The following is a 15,284-nucleotide window of genomic DNA, read 5'->3' as shown; positions in this document are numbered from 1 at the left end:
GCTTATTTGGCAAAGAAAAATAGAGTACGTTATAAGAAATTAATCGGTCAGTTGAATATTCGGGAGCAGTAATTTAATCGTTCAAATTTTTTCTTGTTTTATTATTTTTTTAGTAGTCTTATAGTAGTCTTAGATTTTTCATTTTGATGAGCCTCGCTTTGAGGAATTCATGGAATAATCCATTTTCATGGAATAATGAATTAAGGAAGAAAGGATATGAGTCTACCGCTTACAAGAAAGATCTCATGATAGTCAATATGGGCCCTCAACACCCATCAATGCATGGTGTTCTTCGACTGATCGTTACTCTCGATGGTGAGGATGTTATTGATTGTGAACCCATATTAGGCTATTTACACAGAGGAATGGAAAAAATCGCGGAAAACCGAACTATTATACAATACTTACCTTATGTAACAAGGATATAGAGAGATTGTAGAAAGGGAGTTGTAAATTCCTTAACTTAAGAAAGAAAAAAGAATAAAAACACAGATACATAACATAAAAAAAAGAATAATAAGACGAGATTCGACCTCCCCCTACATATTTAATTTCCTCTCCTATACAAAAACTAGCAAGACCCACTCCATTGGTAATTCCATCAATAACACCCTTATCAAAAAACTCCGTGAGTTCGGTTAACCCTCTTATACCGAGGGTAAAGACCCTAGTATAGAAAATATCTATATAACCACGATTATATGACCAACTGTATATATTTTTTTTTACTTGATCTAAAAATTCTTTTTTAGGATTTCCTTTGTAAAAAGAGTTTATTAAATCCAAATTCTGAAAAAAAGAATAAGCGGATCCATAGAAGATATATGCTATGAATAAACCAAAGATAGCTAGACTTACAGAAGAAATTGCATTAGTAATAAATTCATATGAATTTACAAAAGAATTAGAACTTTCCTGGGTAAAGTTTATTGAGGGAGTTAACCACTTTGATAATATGGTTAACTCTGCTATTCCATTACCAATTCCTCCATTATCAAAAGAGATTCCTATGAATCCAATGAACAAAGTGAAAAGTAGTAATATAAGAAGAGGAAATAACATAGTATTTCCCGTTTCATGCGGATAGGCAAAAGTGTTTTTAGCCCCAAAAGACGTAGTAAAGGATCCTATCCTATTTCTTGTATTACCTTGAATTTTTGGTATATTTTGTGAAAAAAAAGAAACTCCACTCTTCGTTGTTGATAAAACGAAATCCCTATTCACTCCTTTGGGTATCCTTTTTCCCCATAAGGATATTGAATACAAGGAACTCTCTTTAGTGCTACTGTAATTTTGAAAATGAACACGCAAATACCCATCAAATGTAAGTAAATATATCCGAAACATATAAAAGGCAGTTAATCCTGCAGTAAAGGAGGCTATTATTCCAAAAAAGGGCGAATACAACCAACTATTACTAAGGATTTCATCTTTGGACCAGAAACAAGCAAGAGGTGGAATACCACAAAGAGAAAGTGTACCCCATAAAAAAGTAGTTCTTGTGATTGGAATGTATTTTCTTAAACCGCCCATAAGAACCATATTTTGACTTTTATCTGGTGAATATCCAACAAGAGGTTCCATTGAATGAATAACGGATCCGGATCCCAAGAACAATAAAGCTTTTGAATAAGCATGAGTGATCAAATGGAATAAAGCAGCTTGATAAGAACCTATACCTAGAGCTAACATCATATAACCCAATTGAGACATTGTAGAATAGGCTAAGCTTCTTTAATATCTCTCTGAGCAAGAGCTAAAGTAGCTCCTAAGAATAGTGTTATTGTACCTACTAAAGAAATAAAACTCATTATCAAAGGTAAAGATATGAAAAGAGGAAGAAGTCGAGCTAGAAGAAAAATTCCCGCAGCAACCATAGTTGCTGCGTGTATAAGAGCCGAAATAGGAGTGGGCCCTTCCATAGCATCGGGTAACCATACGTGAAGAGGGAATTGTGCGGATTTCGCAACTGCACCAAGGAATAATAAAAAAGCACACAAAGTAGTAAGTAAAGAGTTAATTCCATTATTAGGAATCCAGTTATTAGCTATTTTGAACAAATCCCTAAACTCTAAACTACCTGTTATCCAAAAAAAACCTAAAATTCCTAATAATAGACCAAAATCCCCTACACGATTAGTTACAAAAGCTTTTGACAAGCACTCGCTGCGATTGGTCGTGTAAACCAAAAGCCTATCAATAATAAGAACACATTCCCACGAGTTCCCAAAAAAAATAAATTTGTATCAAATTGGAGCTAGTAACCAATCCCAACATGGAAGTATTGAAAAAACTTATATAAACAAAAAATCTCAAATATCCTTCATCGTGAGACATATAACCATCACTATAAATAAGAACCAGGATTCCTACAGTAGTAATTAGCATTAACATAATAGAAGTAAGTGGGTCAATCAAGTATCCAAATTCTAAAGAAAATCATTATTGACGGTCCAAGACCATAGATATTGATAGATCGAACTTCCATTTATTTGTTGAATAGACAGTTGAACTGAGAATACCATAGCTATACTTAAGAGTAAAACACTAGGAAAAGCCCATATGCGACGAAGATTTTTTGTTGCTGTAGGAATAAGAATAAGGCCAAATCCCATTGACATAATAACTGAAGTGGAGAAGAGGGATTACCCATGCATATTGATATGTATGTTCCATAAGAAAAGAAATTGCAATTTTTACTTCAATTTTTACTTCAATTTTTCTATAAAATTGTTTCCGATTCACCAAACCAATTCTTATCTCTTTCTGAAAGAATAAATAAAAAGAATAAGAAAAAATACTGAAATTCTTAATTTTTCCAAAATTTATCTCATTGAAATAATTAAAAATTAAGAATGGGTTTAGTTGGTTAATTAAAAAAGTTAATAAAATAACTTCGTTACCTAGTTATTTTATTAACTAAATAAAGTATTTATAAAAATAAAAAAAAAAAGTGGAATCATTTTACTTTCTATTCATAATTCATTTTTATATTTCTTTAAAACAAAGATGAAACAGCTCTCTTGTTCCATAATTAACTGATTGAGTGAATTCCAATGAAAACCTATGTTTATAAGAATTATCGAATAGTCCTTACTTCATATAGAACTAAAATCCTAATGACTATAAATTACCTAAGTTTTAGAATGTCTTGTTTAAGAGACTCAGTATTTTTTGTTTTGATTGGAATTCCTTTCCTTTATGGAATACCATTCTGAACTTAATTAACTATTTTCATTTTCCCTTCTTTTTATCCCCCCGTCTTATCTTATATGGGGGATAGGCTTCCATACCATATATCTATATATGGAGTATACTTGATATATAAATAGATATAAATAGATTTAAATGAGAAACCTTTCTATATATTCTATATTATTAAAAAACAAGTATAAAATATATAAAGAAAAAATGTTAAAAAATTCTTGTTGTCTTATCCGCATTAGACAAAATGAAGTAAAAAATAATTCAAAATTTAAGTATCTTTCAGTATCTAAGTATAAATACTAATAAAAAGAAGAAAGAAGGATTGATTTGCAGCAATAGATGTCTTTCACATACAACTAGAAAAAAGTAATTTCCTTTTTGAATGGCAGTTCCAAAAAAACGTACTTCAATGTCAAAAAAGCGTATTCGTAAAAATATTTGGAAGAAAAAGACTTATTTTTCCATAGTACAATCTTATTCTTTAGTAAAATCAAGATCATTTTCGAGCGGTAATGAGCATCCAAAACCAAAGGGTTTTTCTGGGCAACAAACAAATAATAAGATTTTGGAATAATATGAATTGACTTATCAAAAAAGAATTCCAATTATTTAATAATTTTGATTCTTCTTTGAATGTACTTTTATGTGTCGAATTACTCGGTACAATATTCTTAGAACAAAAAACCCCTCTTATCTTATATATACAAGAAAAAAAAGTTTTGTTTGGTATACTGTGTGCTAAGTATTCTTTTCCTATCAATGAACTTTTCATAATTTTCATAATAGAATCCTCATATTCTATTATGAAAATTATGAAAAGTGGAGTATTCTTACAATAGGACTTACAACTTCCACCTATCTTCTCCAAAATCATAAGGTTAGTAAATCTTATTAATAAGAGCATAAAGACTTTCATTCTAGAAATTTTTAAAAAATCCAAAAAGCCTTTTCCATTTATCCATTTTAATTTCATCATTAAATAGAAACCCTTTTGGATTTTTTTCATTGTATTGAAAGAATTTTCAAAATGTAAACGAGAAATTAATTAGAAAAAATTAGTTCTACAATTGCAAGTTAGAAAAAAGAAATTCCAACTCTTTCAAGCAGTGTTTGTGTTTCTATTGGGCAAAGCAAGAGTTTATTGTAAAAAAAAAATGGAAACGATACTACCAAACGAAGTCTATTTTAATGAAAACTCTAATGTTCCTAAATTTTATGGACTTTCCCAATATCGACGATTCCCAAGATAATAGCTATTATTCTTTTAAGTTACCTATTATTTGAAGTTAGCCGCCATGGTGAAATTGGTAGACACGCTGCTCTTAGGAAGCAGTGCTCAAGCATCTCGGTTCGAATCCGAGTGGCGGCATTCTTGAAAAAGAATACAATAGATTAGAAATCAATTCGAAATTTACAATTTTGTAATGGGACCTTCCCCTTATGCTATTTGCAACTTTAGAACATATACTAACTCATATCTCTTTCTCAACGATTTCAATTGTGATTACGATTCATTTTATAACCTTATTAGTTCGTGAACTTGGAGGATTACGTGATTCGTCAGAAAAAGGAATGATAGTTACTTTTTTCTCTATAACAGGATTCTTAGTTTCTCGTTGGGCTTCCTCGGGACATTTTCCATTAAGTAATTTATATGAGTCATTGATCTTCCTTTCATGGGCCCTGTATATTCTTCATACCATTCCTAAAATACAGAACTCTAAAAATGATTTAAGCACAATAACTACGCCAAGTACTATTTTAACGCAAGGCTTTGCCACATCGGGTCTTTTAACTGAAATGCATCAATCCACGATACTAGTACCTGCTCTACAATCTCAGTGGTTAATGATGCATGTCAGTATGATGTTATTAAGCTATGCAACTCTTTTGTGCGGATCCTTATTATCTGCCGCTATTCTAATCATTAGATTTCGAAATAATTTCCATTTCTTTTCTAAAAAGAAAAAAAATGTTTTAAATAAAACATTTTTCTTTAGTGATATTAAATATTTTTATGCAAAAAGAAGTGCTTTAAAAAGAACCTCTGTCCCTTCATTTCCAAATTATTACAAATATCAATTAACGGAGCGTTTGGATTCTTGGAGTTATCGTGTCATTAGCCTAGGATTTACCCTTTTAACCGTAGGTATTCTTTGTGGAGCAGTATGGGCTAATGAGGCCTGGGGATCCTATTGGAATTGGGATCCTAAGGAAACTTGGGCATTTATTACTTGGACCATATTCGCAATTTATTTACATAGTAGAACAAATACAAATTGGAAGGGTACGAATTCTGCACTTATAGCTTCGATAGGATTTCTTATAATTTGGATTTGTTATTTTGGTATAAATCTATTAGGAATAGGCTTACATAGTTATGGTTCGTTTACATTAACACCTAAATGATTACATAAAATAAAACCTTCATGAAATGAAGGTTTTTACTTTTATGTTTTATTTGAGAACCCCTTGAACGCCTTCTCAAAGGGTTCTCAAAAATTCGAGATAGATCTAATTATACTTTTTTACTTATTTCTGCATTAATAGAGCAGACGAGTAAAAAAAAGCAAACCTATTTAGGATAATAATTGGATAAGAGAGCCTCTACCCTGTCAACGGATAGGGAGAGAACAAAATCTGGATAAATACCAATTCCTATTACTGGTAAAAAGATACAGATTAAAATAAAGAGTTCTCGTGGTCCAGAATCCACAAAATTTGCGTTTGGAACATTAAATAGCTTGTATCCATAGAACATCTGGCGTAACATAGATAATAAATAAATAGGAGTTAATATCATTCCAATTGCCATTACAAAAGTAATTAGTGTTTTTGGCATTAACAGAAATTTTGGACTAGTAATTAGTCCAAAAAATACTACTAATTCTGCGACAAAACCACTCATTCCTGGTAAGGCAAGAGAAGCCATTGAAAAGCTACTAAACATGGTAAAAATTTTAGGCATTGGGATGGATATTCCCCCCAGTTCTTCGAGATAAACAAGACGCATTCTATCAGAAGCGGTTCCTGCCAAGAAAAAAAGTGTAGCACCAATAAATCCATGGGATAATATTTGTAAAATAGCTCCATTGAGTCCAATGTTGGTTATGGAACCAATTCCTATAATTATGAAACCCATGTGAGATACAGAGGAATAAGCTATTCTTTTTTTGAAATTTCGTTGACCAAGAGAAGTTGAAGCTGCATAGATTATTTGGATCGCTCCTATTATTACTAACCAGGGCGAAAATAGATAATGAGCATGAGGTAACAATTCCATGTTGATCCGAATCAATCCATATGCTCCCATCTTTAATAATATTCCCGCTAAAAGCATACATGTACTATAATGTGCTTCCCCATGGGTATCTGGTAACCACGTATGTAGGGGTATAATCGGCAATTTGACAGCATAAGCAATAAGGAAGCCAAAATATAAAAGTATTTCCAAGGTTGCAGGGTATGATTGATTAATTAATCTTTCCAAATCTAATCCTGGTTCGTTGGAACCATATAAGCCCATACCCAGAACTCCGATTAAGAAAAAAATGGAACCGCCTGCAGTATACAAAATAAACTTTGTAGCTGAATATAGACGCCTCTTCCCCCCCCACATGGATAAAAGTAAGTAAACAGGAATTAATTCTAACTCCCACATGATAAAAAAAAGTAAAAGGTCTCGCGAAGAAAATAATCCTATTTGACCACTATACATTGCGAGCATCAGGAAATAGAATAATCGCGAATTCCGTGTAATTGGCCAAGCTGCTAAAGTAGCTAAAGTAGTGATAAATCCTGTCAATAAAATAGATCCTAATGAAAGTCCATCGATTCCCAATCTCCAGTGGAAATCGAAGACATCTATCCATTTATAATCCTCCTTTAATTGGATTAAGGGATCCTCCAGTTGGAAATGATAACAGAACGCATAAGTCATTAGAAGGAATTCTAATAAACAAATAGATATAGTATACCACCTAACGACTTTGTTTCCCTTATGAGGTAAAAAGAAAATTAATGAACCTGCAAATATCGGCAAAACAACAAGTATTGTTAACCAAGGAAAATAACTCATGATAAAGTGATAAAGACAAGATACGTTTTGACCAGAAAAGCCCGTGCTCGATTATTTCGAGCACAGGCTTCTTCGGTAAAGAGGAATCAGACGATTCGAGTGAAGTTTTTTGTAACGTATCAATAAGATAGAGCCATGCTACGTGTTGTTTCAGGCCCTAAATAAACGCGGACACTTAAAAAATCTGTCGGGCAGGCAGATTCACATCTCTTACAACCCACACAATCTTCGGTTCTCGGCGCGGAAGCAATTTGCTTGGCTTTACATCCATCCCAGGGTATCATTTCTAATACATCTGTTGGACAAGCTCGTACACATTGAGTGCATCCTATACATGTATCGTAAATTTTTACGGAATGTGACATTGGATCTATAAATTTTTCTTTTCAACATAAAATTTTTCGATCTGGTAAAAATGAAATTAGTACTATAATGAGTCATATGTATTGTAGACACCAGACGAAGCAATGGTTTATCCAAACTTCAAAAATAAAAATCTATTTTTTAATCTGTTTGTGAGAAAGCGTGAAGAGAGCCAAGAGACTTTAATTTTGGATTTCAACAATAAGAAATAAGAAAGAATTTTACGAATTGTACAGACGAATTCGAATTAGCCAATAAATTGGCTATCGTCTTTTCAATATAAATTATTGCAATATTCAAATTGCAATATCAATGAATTACAAATACAAAAATTCATTTAAGTGAAAAAGAATACTATGCAATAATCTACTAAAAAAAGCAATAATCTACTAAAAAAAATGGATATTCTCAAATAATACTAAGAAAATAGTATTGATTTCTATTTATTTTAATATGTGCGCCTTTGTTTAGAGGATTCTATGTCTAATTATTCAAAATTCTAATTATTCAATAAATTAGATTGATTGATACGAGTGGATTTCCTATTACGATGGATGGAAGAAAGAATGGATAGTCCAATAGCGGCTTCAGCAGCCGCAAGGGCTATAACAAAAATTGCGAAAATATCTCCTTTTAATTGGCGACTATCAAATAGATCAGAAAATGTTACGAGATTTAGATTAATTGAATTCAGTATAAGTTCAAGACATATTAGAGCTCTAACCATGTTTCGGCTTGTGATCAATCCATAGATACCAATCGAAAATAAATAGACACTCAAAAAAAGTACATGCTCAAACATCATTAACTAACTCCTTATCAATCTCGATTCATTTCAATATGAGGGCAAGAATTGAACCGATTCAATTAATTACAATAGAACAATTACACAACAAAAGAGAAAATAAAGGAGGTATTTGTTGGCAGTAGATGGATTTTACTAAATCAAAATTGTGATTCTTTAGTTATTTATTTTAGATTTGCAATTCTTATAATTTGTACTTTTTCTAAGTTTTCTTATTGCCGAGCCATAGTAATTGCACCTATTAAAGAAACTAGAAGAATTATGGAAATGAGTTCAAACGGAAGATAAAAATCGGTTGCTAAATGAATTCCAATTTGTTGAACATTATTTATGAGACCCTGTTCTACTATTTGGTTTGATCTTGTAGTCCAAAGAATTCCATACCACGACGTATCTGGGATAGTAGTCATTAGCGAAAAAACAATAGTTATACAAACGAGTGAAGTGAACCCATCTCCAATAGTCCAATAATTCTTATCTTTAGACCATTCTGAGCCATTTACGAACATTACAGCGAATATGATCAAGACATTTATGGCTCCCACATAAATAAGAAGTTGTGCGACAGCTACAAAGTAGGAATTTAATAAAAAATAGAATAAGGATATACAAACAAGAACTAATCCCAGCGAAAAGGCAGAATAAATGGGGTTGGTAAGTAATACTACTCCTAGACCCCCTAGTAGAAGAACAAATCCCCCAAATAGCATAAGAATCTCATGTATTGGTCCAGGTAAATCCATTATGGATAAAAAGAAATTAATAGTATAAAATTTTTCATGAACTGACTAAAACTAAAGGATTCAAGGAAGGAAAAAAGGATTTGGGTATTTTTTTGTGTATAAACTGTATAGTTATAAATTATATTATATCACGAAAATCTAGTCTGATTTAAAATAAGAAATAATTTCCAATAAGCAGTAGTTTTTCTTTATAGTTTAATTTTAAAGTTTAATAAAGAATTATTAGATTTTTATAACAAAAAGACAAAATCAAAGTTTAGTAATCAGTAATCGTTCTTGAATTCGAAGATTTTTCTTTGTTTATTTTACTTTCAGACGAATTCCTAATTGTTTGAATTGTGTAATCTCCCATTATGGAGATTGGTAACCGACTTAAAGCAATTTGATTGTAATTCAATTCATGACGATCATAGGTAGAAAGTTCATATTCTTCAGTCATTGATAAACAGCTTGTTGGACAGTACTCAACACAATTGCCACAAAATATACAAACTCCGAAATCAATACTATAATTAAGCAATTGTTTTCTTTTAATATCCTTTTCAAATCTCCAATCCACAACGGGTAAATCTATCGGACATACGCGAACACATACTTCACAAGCAATACATTTATCAAATTCAAAGTGGATTCGCCCTCGGAAACGCTCTGGTGTAATTGATTTTTCATAAGGGTAGTGAATCGTTATAGGTAAACGATTTGTGTGGGATAAGGTAGTTATGAAACTTTGACCTATGTACCTTGTAGCACGTATTGTTTGTTGACCATAACTCATGAACCCAGTTACCATAGGGAACATATTCATTCTAAATATCTATGAAAAAGATATGTTTCTTTCTCTTGTTTGAGAGAGCTTTTGTGTTGAAAATATTCTTACTATTATTGTATTATCTTATTTATAGTGAAACAAGTTGAGAAGAGGTTGTTAATAAGAGATTGCCCAGGGAAATAGGTAAAAGAAATTTCCATCCAAGATTTAATAACTGATCCATTCTCATCCTCGGTAAAGTCCATCTTATTGTGATAGAAATGAAGAGAAATAAATAAGCTTTAGTTAATGTAATAAATATACCCATTGTCATTTCCAAAATTCCAACTGCTTTATTCATTTGGAAAAAATCAAAAAAGGATATATAGGGAATAGAGAAATTCCACCCGCCCAAGTAGAGAACTGTTACAAATAAAGAAGAAACTAATAAATTTAGGTAAGAAACAAGATAAAATAAACCATATTTGATACCGGAATATTCAGTTTGGTAACCTGCTACTAATTCTTCCTCCGCTTCTGGTAAATCAAAGGGTAATCTTTCACATTCTGCCAAAGAAGAAATTAAAAAAACCAGAAAACCTATAGGCTGACGCCAAATATTCCATCCAAAAAAACCGTATTTTGACTGTGCTTCAACTATATCAACTGTACTTGAACTGTTAGATAATCATAGTCGATGATAACATCACAGTTCCCACCGCTATTTCAAAACCGTACATGAAACCTTAGCTTCATACGGCTTCTCTATGATCAGAAAAAAGAAAGGACTGTTTTGTTCCTAGCCCCTGGGGCGTAGATAGAATTAGATAAAATAAAATAAATAGATTTGAAAGTCCTAAATTAGACCAAAGGAATTCCGTCTGCTAGAATAAGAAAAAGCGCTTCCGAATTGATCTCATCCTTTATAATATAATGAAAATTTTTCTTTGTTCAGTAATAACTTAATCTTGGAATAAAACACTTGTTACTTGTTATAGGAATTCAATTAATAAATGGAAAGAGTTGGGTATTAGTTCATGAGCAATTCTGCATGAATATGGATAGAGGAAGGAAATAATGAAAATTTTTTCTAGTGCACTCCATATCTTTTTTACTATTCTTCTTTCCCCAGGGAGGGGGTATTCAAAAAGAAAAAATGGATAAAGGGTTAATTCGTTCTTGATAGCCATTTCCTTAACAAGTGAATGGGAACATACTCTGGATCGGAATCCGAAGAAAGTACTACTTGATAATTTCTACAAATTGCAAGTCCTTATTATGATTCCTTTTATGGGCAAAAATCTCTAATGTTTTAGATTTTCCATTACTAATCCTTTATGTACTTTAGTGTTCCTAACCCTTCACTAACTTTTGGTGGATTCTTCTTATGGATTATTAAGTTATAGTAATAACTAGGAGTATTCTAGTAATGGAATTCCATATCGTGAATCCTTTATTCTTGGCCGCTTCAAGATATGATGACTAATTAAAAAATATCAACCTTGGGATAAAGAGTTTACACTGCTTATGTTTACTTCCACTTTTTTCTTGTACGTAGGAAATGAGATTTTTTCTTTTTACTACAAATTTTTAAGCTGTTTTGTTTCACTCATATAGCTATCTAGTTTAACTTACCAACCCAAATACTAAATAAGAAAAGGAATATAAATAGTTAATGGATTTTATAGGAAAAAGATCTATTTTAACGAATCACACGTAGAGATATTGCTAGCACACAAAAAGTTAATGGTATTTCATAACTAATGGATTGAGCAGCAGCTCGTAGACCGCCTGAAAAAGAATATTTATTATTTGAGCTATATCCTGCCATAAGAAGACCAATAGGAGCTATACTTGAAATGGCAATCCATAAAAAAACACCAATACTAAGATCGGCTAAAACAAAATGATATCCCAAAGGGATAACTAAAAAACTTAATAAAACTGATATGACTGCTATAGAGGGTCCAATGCTAAATAAAGAAATATCTCCTCGGGATGGCAGAATATCTTCTTTTAAAAGTAGCTTAGTCCCATCTGCTATAGCTTGAAGCAGGCCCAGGGGGCCAGCATATTCAGGACCAATACGTTGTTGTATCGACGCAGATATTTCTCTTTCTAACCACACAATTACGAGTACCTCTATTGTTATTCCCAAAAGGAGGGTCAAAATGGGTAGAATCGATATCAGTCCATAGACTTCTTTTAATAATTCCAATTTCGAAAAAGAATTGATAGTTTCTACCTCTACCCTATCTATTATCATTTCAACGATCAACTTCCCCCATAATGATATCTATACTACCTAATATCGTCATGATATCAGCCAATTTCATTTTTTTAACTAGCTGAGGAAGAATTTGCAAATTAATAAACCCGGGTGGACGGATTTTCCATCTCCAGGGGAAAAGGCTATCATCTCCTACTAGATAAATCCCTAATTCACCTTTTGGGGCTTCTACTCTTACATAAAGCTCTTGTCTTGACAATTCAAAATTGGGCGAAGGTTTTTTACCAAGAAATTTATACTCAAAATCATTCCATTCAGAATTCTTTTCTTTCTTAAAGCGTCGGACTTCTAAATTCTCATAAGGTCCTCCAGGAATTTTTTCTACAGCTTGTTGAATTATTTTGATGGATTCCCTCATTTCACCAATTCGTACTAAATAGCGAGCTAACGAATCCCCTTCTTTTTGCCATTGGACTTTCCAATCAAATTGGTTGTAAGACTCATAAGGATCTACTTTACGAAGATCCCATTGTATTCCAGAAGCTCGTAACATCGGTCCCGATAAGCCCCAATTTACTGCTTCTTCTCCGCTAATAAAACCTACTCCTTCAACTCGCTCTAAAAAAATTGGATTCTGTGTAATAAGTTGTTGATATTCAACAACTCCGCGTAAAAAATAATCACAGAAATCTAAACATTTATCGATCCATCCATAAGGTAGATCGGCGGCTACTCCTCCGATGCGAAAGTAATTGTGCATCATTCGCATACCTGTAGCAGCTTCAAATAGATCATATATTAATTCTCTCTCTCTAAAAATATAGAAAAAAGGAGTCTGTGCGCCGAGATCCGCCATAAAAGGTCCAAGCCATAGCAAGTGAGAAGCTATCCGGCTTAATTCTAACATAATTACCCTAATATAGCTGGCTCTTTGTGGTATTTGAATATTCTCCAAGAATTCTGGTGCATTTACTGTTATTGCTTCTGTAAACATAGTAGCTAAATAATCCCACCTTGTTACATAAGGTAAGTATTGTATAATAGTTCGGTTTTCCGCGATTTTTTCCATTCCTCTGTGTAAATAGCCTAATATGGGTTCACAATCAATAACATCCTCACCATCGAGAGTAACGATCAGTCGAAGAACACCATGCATTGATGGGTGTTGAGGGCCCATATTGACTATCATGAGATCTTTTCTTGTAAGCGGTAGACTCATATCCTTTCTTCCTTAATTCATTATTCCATGAAAATGGATTATTCCATGAATTCCTCAAAGCGAGGCTCATCAAAATGAAAAATCTAAGACTACTATAAGACTACTAAAAAAATAATAAAACAAGAAAAAAATTTGAACGATTAAATTACTGCTCCCGAATATTCAACTGACCGATTAATTTCTTATAACGTACTCTATTTTTCTTTGCCAAATAAGCCAGCAAACGTCGACGTTTTCCCAAAAGTCTTCGTAGACCTCTTTCCGATGAAAAATCTTTTTTGTGTAATTCCAAATGTGAAGCAAGTCTCCGTATCTTATTGGTGAAACTGAATACTTGAAATTCAACAGAACCCCTGTTTTCTTCTTTTTCTTCTTTAACCATAAATCCAAAAATTTTTCTACCTCCTTTCTTTTTCATGTATTTTTCTGATCAGGAAAAATACAAAATTATGTCAGTTATTTTGAAGTTATTCTAATCTCGTACACACACAAATTTGCAATTATTCATCTACTACTGGAATTTGGATTTATTTTATCGATGCAAATTGGATTTGGATAGAAGGGTACATTCTTTCTAATATTTTAGATAGAAGAAACATTTCTTCTATCTAAAATATTAGAAAGAATTTTGCTGATTTATTTATTGCTATATGCAATTTATGGAATTGATACACCATTTAATTGATATCATTTAGCAAAATGAAACACAGCATATGCATCCATCTTTTGGCTCGAGAATTTCACGGGATAGAGATATGGTATAAGAAATAGACTATTAAGTAACTCTAAATGAATTGTGGATACATCTGTATCCTTAACATACTGAAACGATTGTCATTATTCGTATCAAACCAATAGCGATTCATACAAGCTAAATCTTCTAATCAATGGTGGGCCAATAATGCATTTTTTTGCATATGTATTAAGACGCTTGGCCTGATTTCGAAATTGTCCAGAGTTTTATATGTTGTTTTCATTGCAAAATGATGGGTCTCCTTCCATAACTTTCCAATTACGAGTACGAGAATTGAAAGACATGAAAATTCTCAATTCTCTACGGCGTCTAGTAGATAGAAACAAGAAAATCAGAAGAATCTTTCTCTCTATTCACTATCATTCCGCGTCTTCGACTTCTATTAGTTTCTTTTCTTCTTTAATGCAATAGCTATAGTTTGATATAAGAATCCATTTCTCAAAGTAATGGAAACCATTCTCTTATAGGAAATGGTTCGAAAATCGCTATTCCACCTTTTAGGTATCGTGAAAAGTGATACCTGTGAAGATCGTGCATTTCAGTCAAATTCAGATCCGTTTTTCGAGTCCATGATATAATATAACCAAATTGGATAGATCTTCCACCTGTTTAGCTAAGAAAGAATAGATACAGAGGTGGATAATAGATCGATATGAAGATCATGAGCTGCCCCATAATGAAATCGCCAGTAGTCGCGAATATCTCCTTCTTCCCTAATCCAAGATTGGAGAAAGAAGATCTAAGAGGGACCTATGGAGAATGTAGTCAGAAATCCATAATAGAGTCCGACCACAACGACCGAATTAATTATCCTCATCGAGAAACTTAGACTACTAAATAGAAAAGATTTGAAAATCATGGCATGGGTCTCCTTTTTTTCTTTCTTTAGAGTTTTCTATATGCACAATTTCTCGATGTTTCGATGAGAATTTCTTGACTTTCCATATATAGAAAGAGATAGACTATAAATGACATCTCTTATGTCAATAAGACCAAAGGGATGGATATTAAATGATAGGAAGTGCTAGGAAGTGAAATAGAATGAAATAGAGCCACTTTGGGCTTCCCTATGAAATGAGGCATGGAACGGAGCCACTACGAAGAAATTATGGGAGTTACGAAAGAAGCTTCGGACTC

The 15,284-nt window shown here is 32.5% G+C and overlaps 1 non-coding gene across 1 annotated transcript; it reads left to right on the top strand.

Annotated features, from left to right (window-relative positions):
• The first annotated feature begins 4,496 nt into the window (after positions 1-4,496).
• Positions 4,497-4,576, top strand: TRNAL-UAG (transfer RNA leucine (anticodon UAG)). Its single transcript has one exon. It is a non-coding gene; the product is annotated as a tRNA-Leu (tRNA).
• Positions 4,577-15,284: the final 10,708 nt, after the last annotated feature.

The sequence above is a fragment of the Aegilops tauschii genome, unplaced genomic scaffold (assembly GCF_002575655.3).
Source record: "Aegilops tauschii subsp. strangulata cultivar AL8/78 unplaced genomic scaffold, Aet v6.0 ptg000349l_obj, whole genome shotgun sequence".
NCBI lineage: Eukaryota > Viridiplantae > Streptophyta > Magnoliopsida > Poales > Poaceae > Aegilops > Aegilops tauschii.
The sequence above is the reverse complement of the archived record's forward strand: the minus strand, read 5'-3'. Positions and strand labels throughout refer to the sequence as shown.